The sequence below is a fragment of the Oncorhynchus masou genome, chromosome 8, assembly GCF_036934945.1.
Source record: "Oncorhynchus masou masou isolate Uvic2021 chromosome 8, UVic_Omas_1.1, whole genome shotgun sequence".
NCBI classification, from domain to species: domain Eukaryota; kingdom Metazoa; phylum Chordata; class Actinopteri; order Salmoniformes; family Salmonidae; genus Oncorhynchus; species Oncorhynchus masou.
The window spans coordinates 46109906-46131303 of NC_088219.1; the positions used below are offsets into that span (position 1 = coordinate 46109906).

Here is a 21398-nt window from a genome sequence, read left to right on the forward strand (position 1 = left end):
CTCCGGATAAATGGTTTCCAGTTTGCAAAGAGTTAAATAAAGTTCGTTCAGAGCCATCGATGTGTCTGCTTGGGGGGGATATATACGGCTGTGATTATAATCGAAGAGAATTCTCTTGGTAGATAATGCGGTCTACATTTGATTGTGAGGAATTCTAAATCAGGTGAACAGAAGGATTTGAGTTCCTGTATGTTTCTTTCATCGCACCATGCCTCGTTAGCCATAAGGCATACACCCCCACCCCTCTTCTTACCAGAAAGGTGTTTGTTTCTGTCGGCGCGATGTGTGGAGAAACCCGCTGGCTGCACCGCATCCGAGAGCGTCTCTCCAGTGAGCCATGTTTCCGTGAAGCACAGAACGTTACAGTCTCTGATGTCCCTCTGGAATGCTACCCTTGCTCGGATTTCATCAACCTTGTTGTCAAGAGACTGGACATTGGCAAGAAGAATGCTAGGAAGTGGGGCACGATGTGCCCGTCTCCGTAGTCTGACCAGAAGACCGCCACGTTTCCCTCTTTTTCGGAGTCGTGTTTTTTTTTGGGTCGCTGCATGCGATCCATTCCGTTGTCCTGTTTGTAAGGCAGAACACAGGATCCGCGTCGCGAAAAACATATTCTTGGTCGTACTGATGGTGAGTTGACGCTGATCTTATATACAGTAGTTCTTCTCGGCTGTATGTAATGAAACCTAAGATGACCTGGGGCACTAATGTAAGAAATAACACGTAAAAAAACAAAAAACTGCATAGTTTCCTAGGAACGCGAAGCGAGGCGGCCATCTCTGTCGGCGCTGGAGATGTGGTACACGTGGTCTGCCACTGCGAGGATGATCGATCAGCTCTCCGTACTGTCTCCCTATAGCTCTGTCTTAATTACTTAAAAAATCATACAATGTGATTTTCTGGATTTTTGTTTTAGATTCCGTCTCTCACAGTTGAAGTGTACCTATGATAACATTTACAGACCTCTACATGCTTTGTAAGTAGGAAAACCTGCAAAATCGGCAGTGTCAAATACTTGTTCTCCCCACTGTATGTACGCTAAGTATGCTATTATTTACCTTTTATATTCCACACAATGTCATATATGCACAGGAGTAATCCCCCCCCCCTCTCTATCTCATTTTCTTTCTCTTCCCTCTTTCCGTGTCCAGTTCAAGAGGATGTTGAACAGGGAGCTGTCTAACCCTTCTCAGATGAGTCGCTCGGGGAACCAGGTCTCTGAGTTCATCTCCAGAACCTTCTTAGGTAAGACTGACTGCCCTTGCTGTTCTGTTGTCAGTACTTATAACAACAAGCACATGTAAAGAGTCTCAAAGAGTCTCTTTGTTAAACTTTGAAATCAATGTTTTTTGTTTGGTATACTTTTTGGTGTACCATTCTCAGTGTAATTCCGTTACGGAATTGCCCAATAACAATCCATATCGTTTGATAAAATGTAACCATGTTTGTTTAGTCAATGAGGACCAATCCTAACTTGAGATCAGGGTGTGAAAATCAAGTCCCCAATTGACATCAATGCATGATTTATTGGAGCGTGTGATCTCAAGTTAGGCTTCAGCCAACAAGCATAAAATATGCAACAACAACAAATGACTTAGTGTATTGTCTAACAGTCCCTCCCTCTCGTCCTATATCTATCCCCTCCTTCCTTCACTCTTCCCCAGACAAGCAGTATGGCACGGAGAGGCCATGCCCCGAGATGCAGAAGGTGAAGACGGACAAGAAGAATGCCCATGTGTCAGATGAGTGGTGTGAAGACCACTAGCCTCTCCAACTCTAATATACCCTGCTTTGGGGTCAATGTCCGGGACAGATGACAAACTGGCAACGGTGAAGGAGCATTTTGACATTATATTGACATTTTAGTCATTTTGCAGACGCTCTTAGCTTCTCTTAGCCAGAGCGACTTACAATCAGGGTATTCGACTAAGGTAGATAAAACAATCAGATATAGGAGCAGTCTTTTGGTGGCGCTTTTGTTTTACAGACTAAAGTCAACTATTTATCTGTTATGAACTTAGGAAAGAAATACTGTTGTGCCCTTGAGGAAGGAACTTAAAGATGCAGTCTGGGATCTCAAGCACTTACAAAATCCTAACATATTGTACAAATTGGAATTTGTAACATATCATACACATTTAATTAGACTGTGATACAGACATTGTCTCGAGACATCTTTACTTAGAATGTGATTTTGTACAGCGCAGTACAAATGCCTACAATGTTGTTTTGGTTGAATTCCAGACTATACCGGAGTTATGCATTTTTGTCATGGAAAATGTGTAATTGTGTATTAATGTATATAATTTCTCCTTATAATACACTAGACGCCAAAAGTATGTGGACACCCTTTCAAATTAGTGGATTCGGCTATTTCAGCCAGACCCATTGCAAACAGGTGTATAAAATCAAGCACATACAATCTCCGTAGACAAACATCGGCAGTAGAACGGCCCATACTGAAGGGCTCAGTGACTTTCAACGTGACACCGTCATAGGATGCCACTTCATCAAATTCCTTCCCTGCCGGTCAACTGTAAGTGCTGTTATTGTGAAATGGAGACGTCTACGAGCAACAACTGTTCAGCCGCAAAGTGGTAGGCCACACAAGCTTACAGAATGGGATTGCCGAGTGTTGAAGGGCGTAGCATGTAAAAATCATCTGTCCTCAGTTTCAACACTCACTACCGAGTTCTTCACTGCCTCTGGAAGCAACATCAGTACAATAACTGTTCGTAGGGAGCTTCATCAAATGGTTTTCCATGGCTGAGCAGCCTCACACAAGCCTAAAATCACCATGCACAGTGCCAAGCGTCGGCTGGAGTGGTGCAAAGCTTGCCTCCATTGGACTCTGGAACAGTGGAAACGCTTCACCATCGGAATTACGCTTCACATTCTGAAAGTCTGATGGACGAATCTGGGTTTGGTGGATGCCAGGAGAACCTTACCTGCCCCAATGCATAGTGCCAACTGTAAAGTTTGGAGGAGGAGGAATAATGGTCTGGGGCTGTTTTTCATGGTTCAGGCCCCTTGGTTCCAATGAAGGGAAATATTAACACTACAGCATACAATGACATTCTAGACAATTCTGTGCTTCCAACTGTGTGGCAACAGTTTGGGGCCCTGTCCTGTTTCAGCATGACAATGCCCCCGTGCACAAAGCAAGGTCCATACAGAAATGGTTTGTCGAGATTGGTGTGGAAGAACTTGATTGGCCTGCACAGAGCCCTGACCTCAACACCATCGAACACCTTTGGGATTACTTTAAATGTTGACTGCGAGCCTAATGCTATTGTGGCTGAATGGAAGCAAGTCCCCGCAGCAATGTTCCAACATCTAGTGGAAATCCTTCCCAGAGGAGTGGAGGCTGTTATAGCAGCAAAAGGGGGGACCCACTCCATATCAATGCCCACCATTTTGGAATGAGATGTTCGCCGAGCAGGTGTCCACATACTTTTGGCCATGTAGTGTATGTTTGGAGGAAAGTGGCGTGTCTAAAATGGGCCATGATGTTTGATTTCAGGAGCTTGAGGACATCAATAAATGGGGCCTTAATCTTTTCAAGGTCACAGAGCTTTCTGGGAACCGGCCTTTAACAGTATTGATGTACACAATTTTTCAGGTAAGAACGTTTATACGAATTTACTGTGTGCGTGTCGGTGTAGTATGTGTGAATAGCAGTCAGTTGACCCATAATTCTGACATTATGTCTCATGTTCTCTCATTTTCAGGAAAGACATTTATTTAAAACATTCAAAATACCATTAGACACCTTTATAACTTACCTGATGACTCTAGAAGACTATTACCATGGCGATGTAGCCTATCACAATAACATCCATGCTGTTGATGTCACCCAATCCACTCACGTGCTTCTGTCCACGCCTGTTCTAGAGGTAGGGGGATGTAGCATCGCCGTTGCTTTATGGGGGGAAACTTTGTTGGTAGGATTTGATACTGTCAATATGGCCACTTCTTAACTTTTTTGCTTATGTTCTGTTAATAATATTGTGTTTTTAACACAACAATTATATCTGTTTTTATATTTGTCTTGTTTAAAACTTGCTTTAAATGTAACCTGAGTTGTGTTCATTAGGGCAGGCAACAGAAAACGGTTTAAAACATTTTGCAATGGATAACAAAGATCATAGTTTCTCATTAGACAAGTCCAGGTAGTCCCTCTCTGTTCCAATCTGTTTTCTTCCCTTTTGAATGACCCTGGTTTCGATGGATTGAACAGTGAAGTTCATACAGTGAGATTGTGTTCATTGTTTTGTTGTGCTCATATAGTTGTTCCACCTCTTGTCTTCGTAGGCTGTGTTCACAGACCTGGAAATCCTTGCTGCCATCTTTGCCAGTGCTATTCATGACGTAGACCACCCGGGGGTCTCCAACCAGTTTCTCATCAGTACCAGTGAGTGGTCTTTCCCATGTTTTGCAGTTATGAGCTTTTCGACCTCACATGACATGCCGTTTTTGTCTTTTACCGCAGTGCTAAAGTAGATGGCTGTTTTAAGGCGAGCTTTTCTCTTCAAATCAATTTTTATTTTTCACATACATATATTTAGTATATGTTATTGCGGGTGTAGCGAAATGCTTGTGTTTGAGTGATTCTTTTACAAACATAGTGTGTAAAAGAATTGGATCCATTGCACTTCGGGGAATCCCCTTCATTAGACATGCAGACAGGAGGCGATGACACCATATGAGTTCATTGTGGAGGACACAAAGAGACTTCTATCATTCCGATAGAGAGAGAGAGAGAGAGTGAGTTGGCTGGGAGACATGGTACTCACGATTATAAATACATACAGTTATCTACCAATGGGCAAAACATGTAGCCTGGTCCCAGATCTGTTTGTGCTGTATAATCATCTCCTATGGACATGAACAACTTTAGCGTGACAATGACCGTATAGTTGGCAAGACAGCAAAAACAGATCTGGGACCAGGCTAGAAAATATTGCCTTGCAAGACAAATGAACTCAGTTCAAACTAAATGGTATTGTAGATAGAATGAAGGGTACATTGATTCATATTGAAACCGGATTCATTGTCTTAGTATAAGATTATACAATGTTGGGATTGGTCTGTCTGTTCTCCAGGCTGATTGACTGGGAGCGGATTTTGATCCTGACCAGTTACGCAATCCTGATATGACATAACATGTGTTAGCCTAGCCACCATGGCAACAAATTAATTGGACCCATCCTTTGGAATCCGTGTGTGCGTGCGTCCATGTGAGCTTGCGTGAACACGCGTGTGTGTGTGTACGTGCCTGTGTGTGTGATTTTGTGTGTGTAACTGCGCGCCTGCATATGTGCAATAGATAGAGATATATATTTGACTTGTCTCTGTCAAATGAGGTAGGGATTACTCAGAGTAGTAGGCATTGTGTGTTGTGTCTGAGAGTGTGCGCTTGTGCGTGTGTAGTAAAAGTGTCCCAATATGTTTCTTTGACTATTTGACTTTGACCACTTTATTCAATATGCAACGTGCAATATGCAATGTGCAAAGAGAGGGAGTGAGATACCAAATCTACAAACACACACACACTTGCAAAAATGGACGTGCTTCTCTAGAAATACCTAATGAATATTATCCTGAAGTATGTTACTCTAATATTCAAAATGATGTCCGAAAAACTGCTTTCTAACCATGTGCTTTTATCTGTGTTTTTTCTCTCCAGACTCAAAGCTGGTCCTCCTGTACAATGACTCGTCAGTCCTGGAGAACCACCACCTGGCCGTGGGCTTCAAGCTGCTGCAGGAAGAGAACTGTGACATCTTCCAGAACCTAACCAAAAAACAGCGTCAGTCGCTCCGGAAACTGGTCATAGACATAGTGAGTGGGATGGATAGGTGGTTGGGTGGATGAACCTTGCTAGTAAAGGGATGAATTAATTAATGAGTGATACAGATATGAATATTGCAAAATATTTGTCAAATGAAAGTGAGTGAGTTTCAGTTTAACATGTTGTTTGTCCCTGTAGGTACTAGCTACTGACATGTCCAAGCACGTGAATCTTCTGGCGGACCTGAAGACCATGGTGGAGACCGAGAAAGTCACCAGCTCTGGAGTTCTACAACTAGAAAACTACAATGACAGGACACAGGTTGGCTGCTACTTCACATATCGTCACCCTGCAGGCAAAACTGGTCGCAATTCCGTCTTTTGTAATGTCATTTGCTCAAATTTGCTCAATAAATGTTTTTCCATGTAAAAAAAGGCATTATAGGTATTTAGGGACATTCTGTATCAGAATGATTTTAATGACATATTCACCATAAACAAGTTAAGAATTACAAAAGTCCTGGTACTTACAATTGCTCCCAGTATGCCTACTCCCTCATACATTTTCATACACACACTAAGCTTCAGCCATTCCAAATGATTGTTCTCCCAATTACTGATTGGAACGTTGGCTATCTGAAAAAATAACTGTCTCTATGGATACAAACAACAAAGAGCATAAACCTGTCCAACAATGTCATGAATTCACCGGAACATATATGTATGACCATACACTTCAGTCATCCTCTTTCTTTTTACTGAGCCAGTTGCAAAGAATTTTACTAAAATATCAAATTGTTAGTGAAACCATAGCAAGAGTTTCATCATCAAATCAGTAAAATGTATTTTATACAGCCCTTTTTACATCAGCAGTTGTATGAAAGCATCACAAAGTGCTTTACAGATACCCTGCCTAAAACCCCAAAGAGCAAGCAATGCAGAGACAGAAGCACAATACAAACGGTTCATGGTGTGCATGCTGGTCAGACTGATGGATAATCAGAGCAGGATAGAGCACACAAAAACACTTTCAAACATTCATTAGATGACCAGCAGGGTCAGGTAAAGACCATAATGGATATAGAGGGTGAAACATATATAGATGACCAGCAGGGTCAGGTAAATGACCAGCAGAGTCAGGTAAAGACCATAATGGATATAGAGGGTGAAACGTGTATAGATGACCAGCAGGGTCAGGTAAATGACCACCAGGGTCAGGTAAATGACCACCAGGGTCAGGTAAATGACCAGCAGGGTCAGGTAAATGACCACCAGGGTCAGGTAAAGACCATAATAGATATAGAGGGTGAAACGTGTATAGATGACCAGCAGGGTCAGGTAAATAAACATAATGGATATAGAGGGTGAAACGTATATAGATGACCAGCAGGGTCAGGTAAATGACCACCAGGGTCAGGTAAATGACCACCAGGGTCAGGTAAATGACCAGCAGGGTCAGGTAAAGACCATAATGGATATAGAGGGTGAAACATATATAGATGACCAGCAGGGTCAGGTAAATGACCACCAGGGTCAGGTAAATGACCACCAGGGTCAGGTAAATGACCAGCAGGGTCAGGTAAATGACCACCAGGGTCAGGTAAAGACCATAATGGATATAGAGGGTGAAACATATATAGATGACCAGCAGGGTCAGGTAAATGACCACCAGGGTCAGGTAAATGACCACCAGGGTCAGGTAAATGACCAGCAGGGTCAGGTAAATGACCACCAGGGTCAGGTAAAGACCATAATGGATATAGAGGGTGAAACATATATAGATGACCAGCAGGGTCAGGTAAATGACCAGCGGGGTCAGGTAAATGACCACCAGGGTCAGGTAAATGACCAGCAGGGTCAGGTAAATGACCACCAGGGTCAGGTAAAGACCATAATGGATATAGAGGGTAAAACATATATAGATGACCAGCAGGGTCAGGTAAATGACCAGCAGGGTCAGGTAAATGACCACCAGGGTCAGGTAAATGACCACCAGGGTCAGGTAAAGACCATAATGGATATAGAGGGTGAAACATATATAGATGACCAGCAGGGTCAGGTAAATGACCAGCAGGGTCAGGTAAATGACCAGCAGGGTCAGGTAAATGACCACCAGGGTCAGGTAAATGACCAGCAGGGTCAGGTAAATGACCACCAGGGTCAGGTAAAGACCATAATGGATATAGAGGGTGAAACATATATAGATGACCAGCAGGGTCAGGTAAATGACCAGCAGGGTCAGGTAAATGACCACCAGGGTCAGGTAAATGACCAGCAGGGTCAGGTAAATGACCACCAGGGTCAGGTAAAGACCATAATGGATATAGAGGGTGAAACATATATAGATGACCAGCAGGGTCAGGTAAATGACCAGCAGGGTCAGGTAAATGACCACCAGGGTCAGGTAAATGACCACCAGGGTCAGGTAAAGACCATAATGGATATAGAGGGTGAAACATATATAGATGACCAGCAGGGTCAGGTAAATGACCAGCAGGGTCAGGTAAAGACCATAATAGATATAGAGGGTGAAACATATATAGATGACCAGCAGGGTCAGGTAAATGACCAGCAGGGTCAGGTAAAGACCATAATGGATATAGAGGGTGAAACATATATAGATGACCAGCAGGGTCAGGTAAATGACCACCAGGGTCAGGTAAATGACCAGCAGGGTCAGGTAAAGACCATAATGGATATAGAGGGTGAAACATATATAGATGACCAGCAGGGTCAGGTAAATGACCAGCGGGGTCAGGTAAATGACCACCAGGGTCAGGTAAATGACCAGCAGGGTCAGGTAAATGACCACCAGGGTCAGGTAAAGACCATAATGGATATAGAGGGTGAAACATATATAGATGACCAGCAGGGTCAGGTAAATGACCAGCAGGGTCAGGTAAATGACCATCAGGGTCAGGTAAATGACCACCAGGGTCAGGTAAAGACCATAATGGATATAGAGGGTGAAACATATATAGATGACCAGCAGGGTCAGGTAAATGACCAGCAGGGTCAGGTAAATGACCACCAGGGTCAGGTAAATGACCAGCAGGGTCAGGTAAATGACCACCAGGGTCAGGTAAATGACCACCAGGGTCAGGTAAAGACCATAATGGATATAGAGGGTGAAACATATATAGATGACCAGCAGGGTCAGGTAAATGACCAGCAGGGTCAGGTAAATGACCACCAGGGTCAGGTAAATGACCAGCAGGGTCAGGTAAATGACCACCAGGGTCAGGTAAAGACCATAATGGATATAGAGGGTGAAACATATATAGATGACCAGCAGGGTCAGGTAAATGACCAGCAGGGTCAGGTAAATGACCACCAGGGTCAGGTAAATGACCACCAGGGTCAGGTAAAGACCATAATGGATATAGAGGGTGAAACATATATAGATGACCAGCAGGGTCAGGTAAATGACCAGCAGGGTCAGTTAAAGACCATAATAGATATAGAGGGTGAAACATATATAGATGACCAGCAGGGTCAGGTAAATGACCAGCAGGGTCAGGTAAATGACCACCAGGGTCAGGTAAATGACCACCAGGGTCAGGTAAAGACCATAATGGATATAGAGGGTGAAACATATATAGATGACCAGCAGGGTCAGGTAAATGACCAGCAGGGTCAGGTAAATGACCAGCAGGGTCAGGTAAATGACCACCAGGGTCAGGTAAATGACCAGCAGGGTCAGGTAAATGACCACCAGGGTCAGGTAAAGACCATAATGGATATAGAGGGTGAAACATATATAGATGACCAGCAGGGTCAGGTAAATGACCAGCAGGGTCAGGTAAATGACCACCAGGGTCAGGTAAATGACCAGCAGGGTCAGGTAAATGACCACCAGGGTCAGGTAAAGACCATAATGGATATAGAGGGTGAAACATATATAGATGACCAGCAGGGTCAGGTAAATGACCAGCAGGGTCAGGTAAATGACCACCAGGGTCAGGTAAATGACCACCAGGGTCAGGTAAAGACCATAATGGATATAGAGGGTGAAACATATATAGATGACCAGCAGGGTCAGGTAAATGACCAGCAGGGTCAGGTAAAGACCATAATAGATATAGAGGGTGAAACATATATAGATGACCAGCAGGGTCAGGTAAATGACCAGCAGGGTCAGGTAAAGACCATAATGGTTATAGAGGGTGAAACATATATAGATGACCAGCAGGGTCAGGTAAATGACCACCAGGGTCAGGTAAATGACCAGCAGGGTCAGGTAAAGACCATAATGGATATAGAGGGTGAAACATATATAGATGACCAGCAGGGTCAGGTAAATGACCAGCGGGGTCAGGTAAATGACCACCAGGGTCAGGTAAATGACCAGCAGGGTCAGGTAAATGACCACCAGGGTCAGGTAAAGACCATAATGGATATAGAGGGTGAAACATATATAGATGACCAGCAGGGTCAGGTAAATGACCAGCAGGGTCAGGTAAATGACCACCAGGGTCAGGTAAATGACCACCAGGGTCAGGTAAAGACCATAATGGATATAGAGGGTGAAACATATATAGATGACCAGCAGGGTCAGGTAAATGACCAGCAGGGTCAGGTAAATGACCACCAGGGTCAGGTAAATGACCAGCAGGGTCAGGTAAATGACCAGCAGGGTCAGGTAAATGACCACCAGGGTCAGGTAAAGACCATAATGGATATAGAGGGTGAAACATATATAGATGACCAGCAGGGTCAGGTAAATGACCAGCAGGGTCAGGTAAAGACCATAATAGATATAGAGGGTGAAACATATATAGATGACCAGCAGGGTCAGGTAAATGACCAGCAGGGTCAGGTAAATGACCACCAGGGTCAGGTAAATGACCAGCAGGGTCAGGTAAATGACCACCAGGGTCAGGTAAAGACCATAATGGATATAGAGGGTGAAACATATATAGATGACCAGCAGGGTCAGGTAAATGACCAGCAGGGTCAGGTAAATGACCACCAGGGTCAGGTAAATGACCACCAGGGTCAGGTAAAGACCATAATGGATATAGAGGGTGAAACATATATAGATGACCAGCAGGGTCAGGTAAATGACCAGCAGGGTCAGTTAAAGACCATAATAGATATAGAGGGTGAAACATATATAGATGACCAGCAGGGTCAGGTAAATGACCAGCAGGGTCAGGTAAAGACCATAATGGATATAGAGGGTGAAACATATATAGATGACCAGCAGGGTCAGGTAAATGACCACCAGGGTCAGGTAAATGACCAGCAGGGTCAGGTAAAGACCATAATGGATATAGAGGGTGAAACATATATAGATGACCAGCAGGGTCAGGTAAATGACCAGCAGGGTCAGGTAAATGACCACCAGGGTCAGGTAAATGACCAGCAGGGTCAGGTAAATGACCAGCAGAGTCAGGTAAAGACCATAATGGATATAGAGGGTGAAACATATATAGATGACCAGCAGGGTCAGGTAAATGACCAGCAGGGTCAGGTAAATGACCACCAGGGTCAGGTAAATGACCAGCAGGGTCAGGTAAATGACCACCAGGGTCAGGTAAATGACCAGCAGGGTCAGGTAAAGACCATAATGGATATAGAGGGTGAAACATATATAGATGACCAGCAGGGTCAGGTAAATGACCAGCAGAGTCAGGTAAAGACCATAATGGATATAGAGGGTGAAACATATATAGATGACCACCAGGGTCAGGTAAATGACCAGCAGGGTCAGGTAAATGACCAGCAGGGTCAGGTAAAGACCATAATGGATATAGAGGGTGAAACATATATAGATGACCAGCAGGGTCAGATAAATGACCACCAGGGTCAGGTAAATGACCAGCAGGGTCAGGTAAATGACCAGCAGGGTCAGGTAAATGACCAGCAGGGTCAGGTAAAGACCATAATGGATATAGAGGGAGCAAACATTTCAAGATGCCAGGGTCAAATCCCTTTCATATTTAAGGAAGTCAAGGTTTATTGGCTGGGTGGGTTGTGGGGGCTAGTACCTTTCTGTTCAATTTCCCACCCATGGGCCAGATTACACTCAATCCTAGGACTGACAGTCTAGACTTGAGACTGAGTTGGATTCTCTCACATTGGCAAACCATTCCATAGAGAGGAGCTCTGTAAAGGAAAGCGTCCAGCTACTGAAGCCCTGCTTCCAATTCATCTGATTGAATTAGCAGAAAAGGAAATTACATATTAACAAGGACTATGAGCAAAACACATGGGCTCTAACCTGGAATGCTGTCTATCAGCACCACCAACTCCTCTTTTGCCTCGGTTTCCTCCTTTAGGACCTTCTGCCGACAGAGTTGTATTGCTGGTACTATAACATATGAAGGTGAACATACATTTCATAGATTGTTTAAAATACATCATTTTTTTGCTAAATGATATCGAACACAATCCTGAACAATGGGTCTTCTCAATACTTAACTTTTCAGTTATACATTTATACCGTGACCCGGGCTGCATAGTAGAGGAAGGCATCACTCAGGGTGTCAACACGATGAGATGGTGTCATCTCTTTTGTGATCTTCCGAAATTTTCTAAAGGTAGGTCCATAACCTCTCCATCTGTTCTCCGTCAGCAAGCCCACTACCAGTCACACACCTGGTACCATCATTGACCTGAAATGTAAATTACAATCAGAAACCATAATGAGCATTACAATGGGTGGTGATGATTAATTAAGGGACTAGGACAAAATACAACTAGCTGTTTCTTAATACTGTTAGGGCCACTGTCTGTAATGAACTGTTTTTTAACAGAATAAATTATACCTTTAAATGAGGCTTCAGCTGGCATGCAATGTCAAAGTGAAGAAACGTTGTGATGTTTGGTCCCTGCATTGCTTTCCGGTCCCCCAGCAGGAACACAGCATTTGCAAACCTGAAATGACAGTTCAACATCAGTCATCATAGCCAATGTAATATAACTAAAATACATCAGCTACACATCTGAGGCATCAATCTATCCATCCATCCACATGTATCCATCAACATACTTCTCTCCTCTCTTCAGGTTCAGGAACTTCAGTGGATGCTCGTGCCTGCACGCCATCCCAAACACGCCAGTTATGTCCAGGTTCGGATCGCAGCGGATGCTCGTGCCTCTGCACGCCATCCCAAACACGCCAGTTATGTCCAGGTTCGGATCGCAGCGGATGCTCGTGCCTGCACGCCATCCCAAACACGCCAGTTATGTCCAGGTTCGGATCGCAGCGGATGCTCGTGCCTGCACGCCATCCCAAACACGCCAGTTATGTCCAGGTTCGGATCGCAGCGGATGCTCGTGCCTGCACGCCATCCCAAACACGCCAGTTATGTCCAGGTTCGGATCGCAGCGGATGCTCGTGCCTGCACGCCATCCCAAACACGCCAGTTATGTCCAGGTTCGGATCGCAGCGGATGCTCGTGCCTGCACGCCATCCCAAACACGCCAGTTATGTCCAGGTTCGGATCGCAGCGGATGCTCGTGCCTGCACGCCATCCCAAACACGCCAGTTATGTCCAGGTTCGGATCGCAGCGGATGCTCGTGCCTGCACGCCATCCCAAACACGCCAGTTATGTCCAGGTTCGGATCGCAGCGGATGCTCGTGCCTGCACGCCATCCCAAACACGCCAGTTATGTCCAGGTTCGGATCGCAGCGGATGCTCGTGCCTGCACGCCATCCCAAACACGCCAGTTATGTCCAGGTTTGGATCGCAGCGGATGCTCGTGCCTGCACGCCATCCCAAACACGCCAGTTATGTCCAGGTTCGGATCGCAGCGGATGCTCGTGCCTGCACGCCATCCCAAACACGCCAGTTATGTCCAGGTTCGGATCGCAGCGAATGCTCGTGCCTGCACGCCATCCCAAACACGCCAGTTATGTCCAGGTTCGGATCGCAGCGGATGCTCGTGCCTGCACGCCATCCCAAACACGCCAGTTATGTCCAGGTTCGGATCGCAGCGGATGCTCGTGCCTGCACGCCATCCCAAACACGCCAGTTATGTCCAGGTTCGGATCGCAGCGGATGCTCGTGCCTGCACGCCATCCCAAACACGCCAGTTATGTCCAGGTTCGGATCGCAGCGGATGCTCGTGCCTGTGCACGCCATCCCAAACACGCCAGTTATGTCCAGGTTTGGATCGCAGCGGATGCTCGTGCCTGCACGCCATCCCAAACACGCCAGTTATGTCCAGGTTCGGATCGCAGCGGATGCTCGTGCCTGCACGCCATCCCAAACACGCCAGTTATGTCCAGGTTTGGATCGCAGCGGATGCTCGTGCCTGCACGCCATCCCAAACACGCCAGTTATGTCCAGGTTCGGATCGCAGCGGATGCTCGTGCCTCTGCACGCCATCCCGAACACGCCAGTTATGTCCAGGTTTGGATCGCAGCGGATGCTCGTGCCTGCACGCCATCCCAAACACGCCAGTTATGTCCAGGTTCGGATCGCAGCGGATGCTCGTGCCTCTGCACGCCATCCCGAACACGCCAGTTATGTCCAGGTTTGGATCGCAGCGGATGCTCGTGCCTGTGCACGCCATCCCAAACACGCCAGTTATGTCCAGGTTCGGATCGCAGCGGATGCTCGTGCCTCTGCACGCCATCCCAAACACGCCAGTTATGTCCAGGTTCGGATCGCAGCGGATGCTCGTGCCTGTGCACGCCATCCCAAACACGCCAGTTATGTCCAGGTTCGGATCGCAGCGGATGCTCGTGCCTGCACGCCATCCCAAACACGCCAGTTATGTCCAGGTTCGGATCGCAGCGGATGCTCGTGCCTCTGCACGCCATCCCAAACACGCCAGTTATGTCCAGGTTCGGATCGCAGCGGATGCTCGTGCCTGCACACCATCCCAAACACGCCAGTTATGTCCAGGTTCGGATCGCAGCGGATGCTCGTGCCTGCACGCCATCCCAAACACGCCAGTTATGTCCAGGTTCGGATCGCAGCGGATGCTCGTGCCTGCACGCCATCCCAAACACGCCAGTTATGTCCAGGTTCGGATCGCAGCGGATGCTCGTGCCTGCACGCCATCCCAAACACGCCAGTTATGTCCAGGTTCGGATCGCAGCGGATCCCTGGCTTGAAATCCCGGGCACCCCTGTAAAATGAAGTGTATAAGCATGAGTGAAAAAAGTCATGTTCACTAAACAATTCAAGTTTCATCTAATCTGTTCAACTTCCCCCCTAAAAAATAAGGACAGATAGTTCAATGCTAGAGTCGCATCACCACGGATAAATGGCTTCTCCTGATTTCAAACCAACCATTTAACTTCTCCAACATTAGCCCAGCTGATGGTTATACACACAAACACACGTCACACATGTCACACAGAATAGGGCTAGCGATACTAACTGATTGTGAGATACATCCAATTCTTCAAAATCCAGTATACCTCAGTTGGCGTATCTGATGCTCCACCTACAAAGCAGTCGACTTTGTCTTGGTCACAAAATAACCACCCAGCATGTTTGGGACCCTCAATGCTGGTCCCAGACAACCTTTTTCTGGGAAGCCCAAATAGGCAATAATTTGATGACAGTTTTCCTTTAAAACAATAATGCAAATCATTAATTATACAAAATTATTAGGGATACAGGGAATGGACATTAGCAAGGGGATTACTTAAACCCTTGTGCTCTTTGGGAAACATAGGTCATTCATGCTGTAGTTTCGTCGTGAATGCATCTGTAATTGGTATTATCCACTAAGCAGATGATTGGTCCACAAAGCTTTACAAGAGACCCGTTATTTAGCGTGTTGTGGATCCATACAGGCCTTCATGGCAACCGTAATGGCCTGAGTGGGAAAGCCACTCACAAAACGTTGCCCTGTCTGGCAGACCCCCTCAGCTCCCAGCTGTGCCCTGGACACCATATGTGAATTGATTGCCCCCCATCTATCTTCAGAGTTCGTTCTGTTAGGTGACCTAAACTGGGATATGCTTAACACCCAGGCGCCCAACAATCTAAGCTAGATGCCCAATAGTCTCACACAAATAATTAAGGAACCAACCAGGTACAAACCTAAATCCGTAAACATGGGCACCCTCATAGATATTATCCTGACCAACTTGTCCATCAAATACACCTCTGCTGTTTTCAATCAGGATCTCAAACAACCACATCTCATCACTGTCAAACGCTCCCTAAAACACTTCTGCAAGCAGGCCTTTCTAATCGACCTGGCCCAGGTATCCTGGAAGGATATTGACCTCATCCCGTCAGTAGAGGATGCCTGGTTGTTCTTTAAAAGTAATTTCCTCACCATCTTAAATAATCATGTCCCTTTCAAAAAATATAGAACTAAGAACAGATATAGACCTTGGTTCACTCCAGGCCTGACTGCCCCCGACCAGCACAGAAACATCCTGTGGCAGACTGCACTAGCATTAAATAGTCCCCGGAATATGCAACTTTTCAGGGAAGTCAGGAACCAACACACACAGTCAGTTAGGAAAACTAAGGCTAGCTTTGTCAAACAAAAATTTGAATCCTGTAGCTCTCTCCCAAAAGTTCTGGAACACTGTACAGTCCATGGAGAATAAAAGCACCTCCTCCCAGCTGCCCACTGCACTAAGGCTAGGAAACACTGTCACCACCAATAAATCTATGATAATCGAGAATTTCAATAAGCATTTCTCTACAGCTGGCCATGCTTTCCTCCTGGCTACCCCAACCCAGGCCAACAGCTCCGCACCCGTCACAGCTACTTGCCCAAGCACCCCCAGCTTCTCCTTCACCCAAATCCAGATAGCAGATGTTCTGAAAGAGCTGCAAAACCTGGACCCGTACAAATCAGCTGGCCTAGACTCTCTGGACCCTCTCTTTCTAAAATGATCCGCCGCCATTGTTGCAACCCCTATTACTAGTCTGTTCAACTTCTCTTTTGTATCATCCGAGAATCCTAAAGACTGGAAAGCTGCCTCGGTCATCCCCCTCTTCAAAGGGTGAGACACTCTAGACCACATATGTCAGAGTCAAGGCCCGCGGGCCACATCCGGCCCGCGAGAAGGTTTTTTACGGCCCCTGGGATGATCTTGATTTATTATTAGAACCGGCCCGCAGACCGCAGCAAGCCGGCAGCCCGCAGATCTTTTACACGCACCAATACTACATTTCCCACAATGCAACGGTGACGCACCGAGCAGTAGGCTGCTTCATTTCAATATTTATTGGCACAGCAGTCGTCAGCATCACAGTAAAATTAACTTTCAGATACCCATCAAAAATGGCAAAACGGAAGGTGGACACTGAGAACCGGGGTTTCAAACAAGGTGGGAGTCGGAGTATATGTTCACGGAGGTAGCTGGAAAACCTGTGTGTCTTCTGTGTGGAGAAAGTGTGGCGGTACTGAAAGAGTATAATCTGAGACGACATTATGAAACGAAACACGCGGACAAAAACAAGAATATGGACATGGAACAAAGGCTACAAAAGGCAGAGGAATTAAAACGAGGCCTCAAATCTCGACAGGCTCTGTTCAAAAAAGCCAAATCACAAGGCCAGGCTGCTGTCAAGGCCAGTTTTATTTTGGCAGAAGAGATCGCTAAATCAGCCCGGCCATTTACGGAGGGGGATTTCATCAAAAACTGCATGATTAAAGTTTGTGACGAAGTTTGCCCAGAAAAAAGGCAACTCTTTTTAAATGTGAGTCTGAGCAGAAACACCATTGCCGAGAGAGTAGACCAGTTGTCCATCAATCTAAAAGAGCAGCTTGTGAAAAAGGGAAAAGATTTCATTGCATATTCCTTGGCTGTGGATGAGAGCACCGACATTTCTGACATTGCCCAGTTGTCAATTTTCATCCGCGGAGTGGACTCCAGCCTAAGCGTGACAGAGGAGTTTTTGGCTTTACGTCCTATGCATGGCACAACTACGGGGCATGATTTGTATGAAGAGGTGTCAAGATGTGTAAATGAGATGGAGCTGCCTTGGGAAAAACTTGTGGGTTTGACAACCGACGGAGCACCTGCGATGTGTGGACACAGGAGCGGACTGGTGGCGAAGATACGGGAAAAGATGCAAGAGGAAAACGCGACAGGTGAGCTGACAGCTTATCATTGTATCATACACCAGGAAGCGTTGTGCGGTAAAGCCTTGAAAATGGAGCATGTAATGAGCATCATCACGCGCACAGTTAACTTTATCAACTTTATTCGCCCGTTTCCTCCCCGACACAATGCCCCAGCTGCGCATCCAGGCTGCTCAAACGTTGTCTATGTTTGGCAGCACATACCTGTGTGAACAACTTTTTTCTTTGATGAACCTGAACAAAACATCACACAGAAGTCGACTTACTGCTGAACACCTCCACTCAATTCTGAGGATTTCCTCAGCTCAGAGCCTTACCCCGAACATTGATGAACTTGTGGAAAAGATGGGACACCACCAAGTATCACCCTCAACCTCAAACAAGTGAACATTACTGTGCAATCACATATTTAGAGTTTTTACTCAGTTCAAGTTTAAAAGTTAAAGTTTAATATTTGTTTTCACTGCATGTTACTTCTCCTTAAACAAAGTGTTGTTTTTGATTAATAGATTTTTGCACTTTATTTTATTGTATTTCAATCCAATTATATTTTAAAAATATTTCAGTTGAGTGGATGATAGAAAATTGCTATTATTGTTTTTTTCTTTGAAGTAAATTTAGCCCACTTTTGCTAAAATAGAAAATATAGGCTACTGATGGTGCCTTGAATACCGGTTTCTTTCATTTAATGTTCATGTTATGGGGATTTTTATATAAAGGAAATTTGTCTGTGTCTGTTGAAAATTAAAGATTACTGACAGAGCCATAAGAAAATATTGCTTTATTTATCTGATCATATTGGAATATATTTGTTAGGTTTTCAGTAGGTTCAATTAGGTTCACTAGACTATATGCGTCATTTAAAAATTTTTCAATGAACATTCGAACAGTCCGGCCCTCGGCTTGTAGCTAAATTTTTTATTTGGCCCTCCGTCCATTTGACTTTGACACCCCTGCTCTAGACCCAAATTGCTACAGACCTATATCGATCCTGCCCTGCTATTCTAAAATCTTCGAAAGCCAAGGTAACAAACAGATCAATGACCATTTCGAATCCCACCGTACCTTCTCCGCTGTGCAATCCGGTTTTTGAGCTGGTCACAGGTGCACCTCAGCCACGCTCAAGGTACGAAACGATATCATAACCGCCATCGATACAAGACAGTACTGTGCAGCCATCTTCATCGACATGGCCAAGGCTTTTGACACTGTCAATCACCGTATTCTTATCGGCAGACTCAACAGCCTTGGTTTCTCCAATGATTGGTTCACCAACTACTTCTCAGATAGAGTTCAGTGTGTCAAATCGGTGGGCCTGTTGTCCGGACCTCTGGCAGTCTCTGGGGGTACCACAGGGTTCAATTTTCGGGCCGACACTTTTCTCTGTATATATCAATGATGTCGCTCTTGCTGCGGGTGATTCCTTGATCCACCTCTACGTAGACGACACCATTCTGTATACATCTGGCCCCTTCTTTGGACACTGTTAACAAACCTCCAAACAAGCTTCAATGCCATACAACACTCCTTCCGTGGCCTCCAACTGCTCTTAAATGCTAGTAAAACTAAATGCATGCTCTTTAACTGATCGCTGCCCGCACCCCTAACTAACTTTAAGCATCAGCTATCTGTGCAGTTTACCGATCGCTGCAGCTGAAAGTTTGCTGGGCCAAAGTGCCTAAAGTTGCAGAATCACCCTATTATGTCAATTATTATTTTTTACCTTTATTTAACTCAGCAGGTCAGTTAAGAACAAATTCTTATTTTCAATGGCAGCCTAGGAACAATGGGTTAACTGCCTTGTTCAGGGGCAGAACGACAGATTTGTACCTTGTCAGCTCAGGGATTTGATCTTGCAGTTACTAGTCCAATGCTCTAACTACTAAGCTACACTGAGCCTTGGATACAGCTTGTATTGCACCAAATGCACATCACTCATTCGCTTACAGCCAGTTGTGATCCAAAGCCCCACACCCCAAACTTTTCTCATTGGATCTACACAAATCACATAGGTCACCTATTTTGGATTCGAAACTGAGAATTTCACCTAAAGGTGACTAGTTTGCATCCCTGAATAATACAAATAAAAATAAATTGCAAATATTGTACAATCCAGGTGTGCAAACCTCTTAGACTTACCCACAAATACTGTAATCGCTGCCAAAGGTGATTCTATACTGAAAAAAAATATAAATGCAACAATTTCAAAGATTTTACTGTGTTAAAAGGAAATCAGTCAATTGGAAAAAAATAATTAGGTCCTAATCCATGGATATCAGATGACTGGGAATACAGATATGCATCTGTTGGTCACAGACACCTTAAAAAAAGGTAGGGGCGTGGATCAGAAAACCAGTTAATATCTGGTGTGACCACCATTTGCCACATGAAGCATGACACATCTCCGTCGCATAGAGTTGATCAGGCCGGTTGGACGTACTGCCAAATTCTCTAAAACGACATTCGAGGCGGCTCATGGTAGAGAAATGAACATTTGATTAACTTACAATAGCTCTGGTGCACATTAATAAAGTCTGCATGCCAATTACATGCTCCCTCAAAACTTGAGATATCTGTAGCATTGTGTTGTGTGACAAAATGCACATTTTAGAGTGGCATTGTATTGTCCCCATCACAAGGTGTACCTGTGTAATGATCATGCTGTTTAATCAGCTTCTTGATATGCCACACCTGTAAGATGGGTGGATTATCTTGGCAAAGGAGAAATGCTCACTAACAGCGATGTAAACAAATTTGTAGACACAATTTGAGCATATGGAACATTTCTTGGATCTTTTATTTCAGCTAATGAAACATGGGACCAACACTTTACATGTTGAGTTTATATTTTTGTTCAGTATATAAACCTGTTAAATAAATCCATATTGCCAGGATTTTACAGCTCAATGTCAGGACAGTCTACAACCCTAGTGTCAGTAGTGTAAAGTACTCAAGTAAAAATATTTGAAAGTATTAGTCATTTTCTGTGGCTACATTACTTTTAATATTTTTGCCAACTTTTAACCTCACTACATTCCAAAATAAAATGTACTTTTTACTCCATTCATTTTCACTGACACCCAAAAGTACCAGTTACAATTTGAATGTTTAGCAGTACAGGAAAAAGGTCCAATTCACACACTTATCAAGAGAACGTCCATGGTCATCCGTACTGCCTCTGATCTGGTGGACTCACTAAACATAAATGCTTCGTTTGAGTGTTGGTGTGCCCTTGGCTGTCAAAGTAATTAAAGTCAATTGTGCCATTTGGTTTGCTAAATATAAGGAATTTTATGTATAGCATTTACTTTCTACTTTTAACTCTAGTATGAAAATTGAGTACTTTTTCCACCACTGTACTTAAGCTCATTTAGTAGTATTTTACTGTGTTACTTGAGTCATTTTCTATTAAGGTATCTTTACTTTTACTCAAGTATAACAATTGAGTAGTTTTTCCACCTCTGCCTAGTCTTCCCAATGCTCAAACAGTGGTTCCCAAGCTTTATTAAACATTTTGCTACAGATTTACTGTATGAGTGGACCATTTTGATTGAAAATATCCCTGGGAGTCAACAATTTGGTG

The 21398-nt window shown here is 44.7% G+C and overlaps 1 pseudogene; it reads left to right on the forward strand.

Moving 5' to 3' along the window:
* The first annotated feature begins 824 nt into the window (after nt 1-824).
* Nucleotides 825-6238, forward strand: LOC135543834 (3',5'-cyclic-AMP phosphodiesterase 4D-like; annotated as a pseudogene).
* The last annotated feature ends 15160 nt before the right edge of the window (nt 6239-21398 follow it).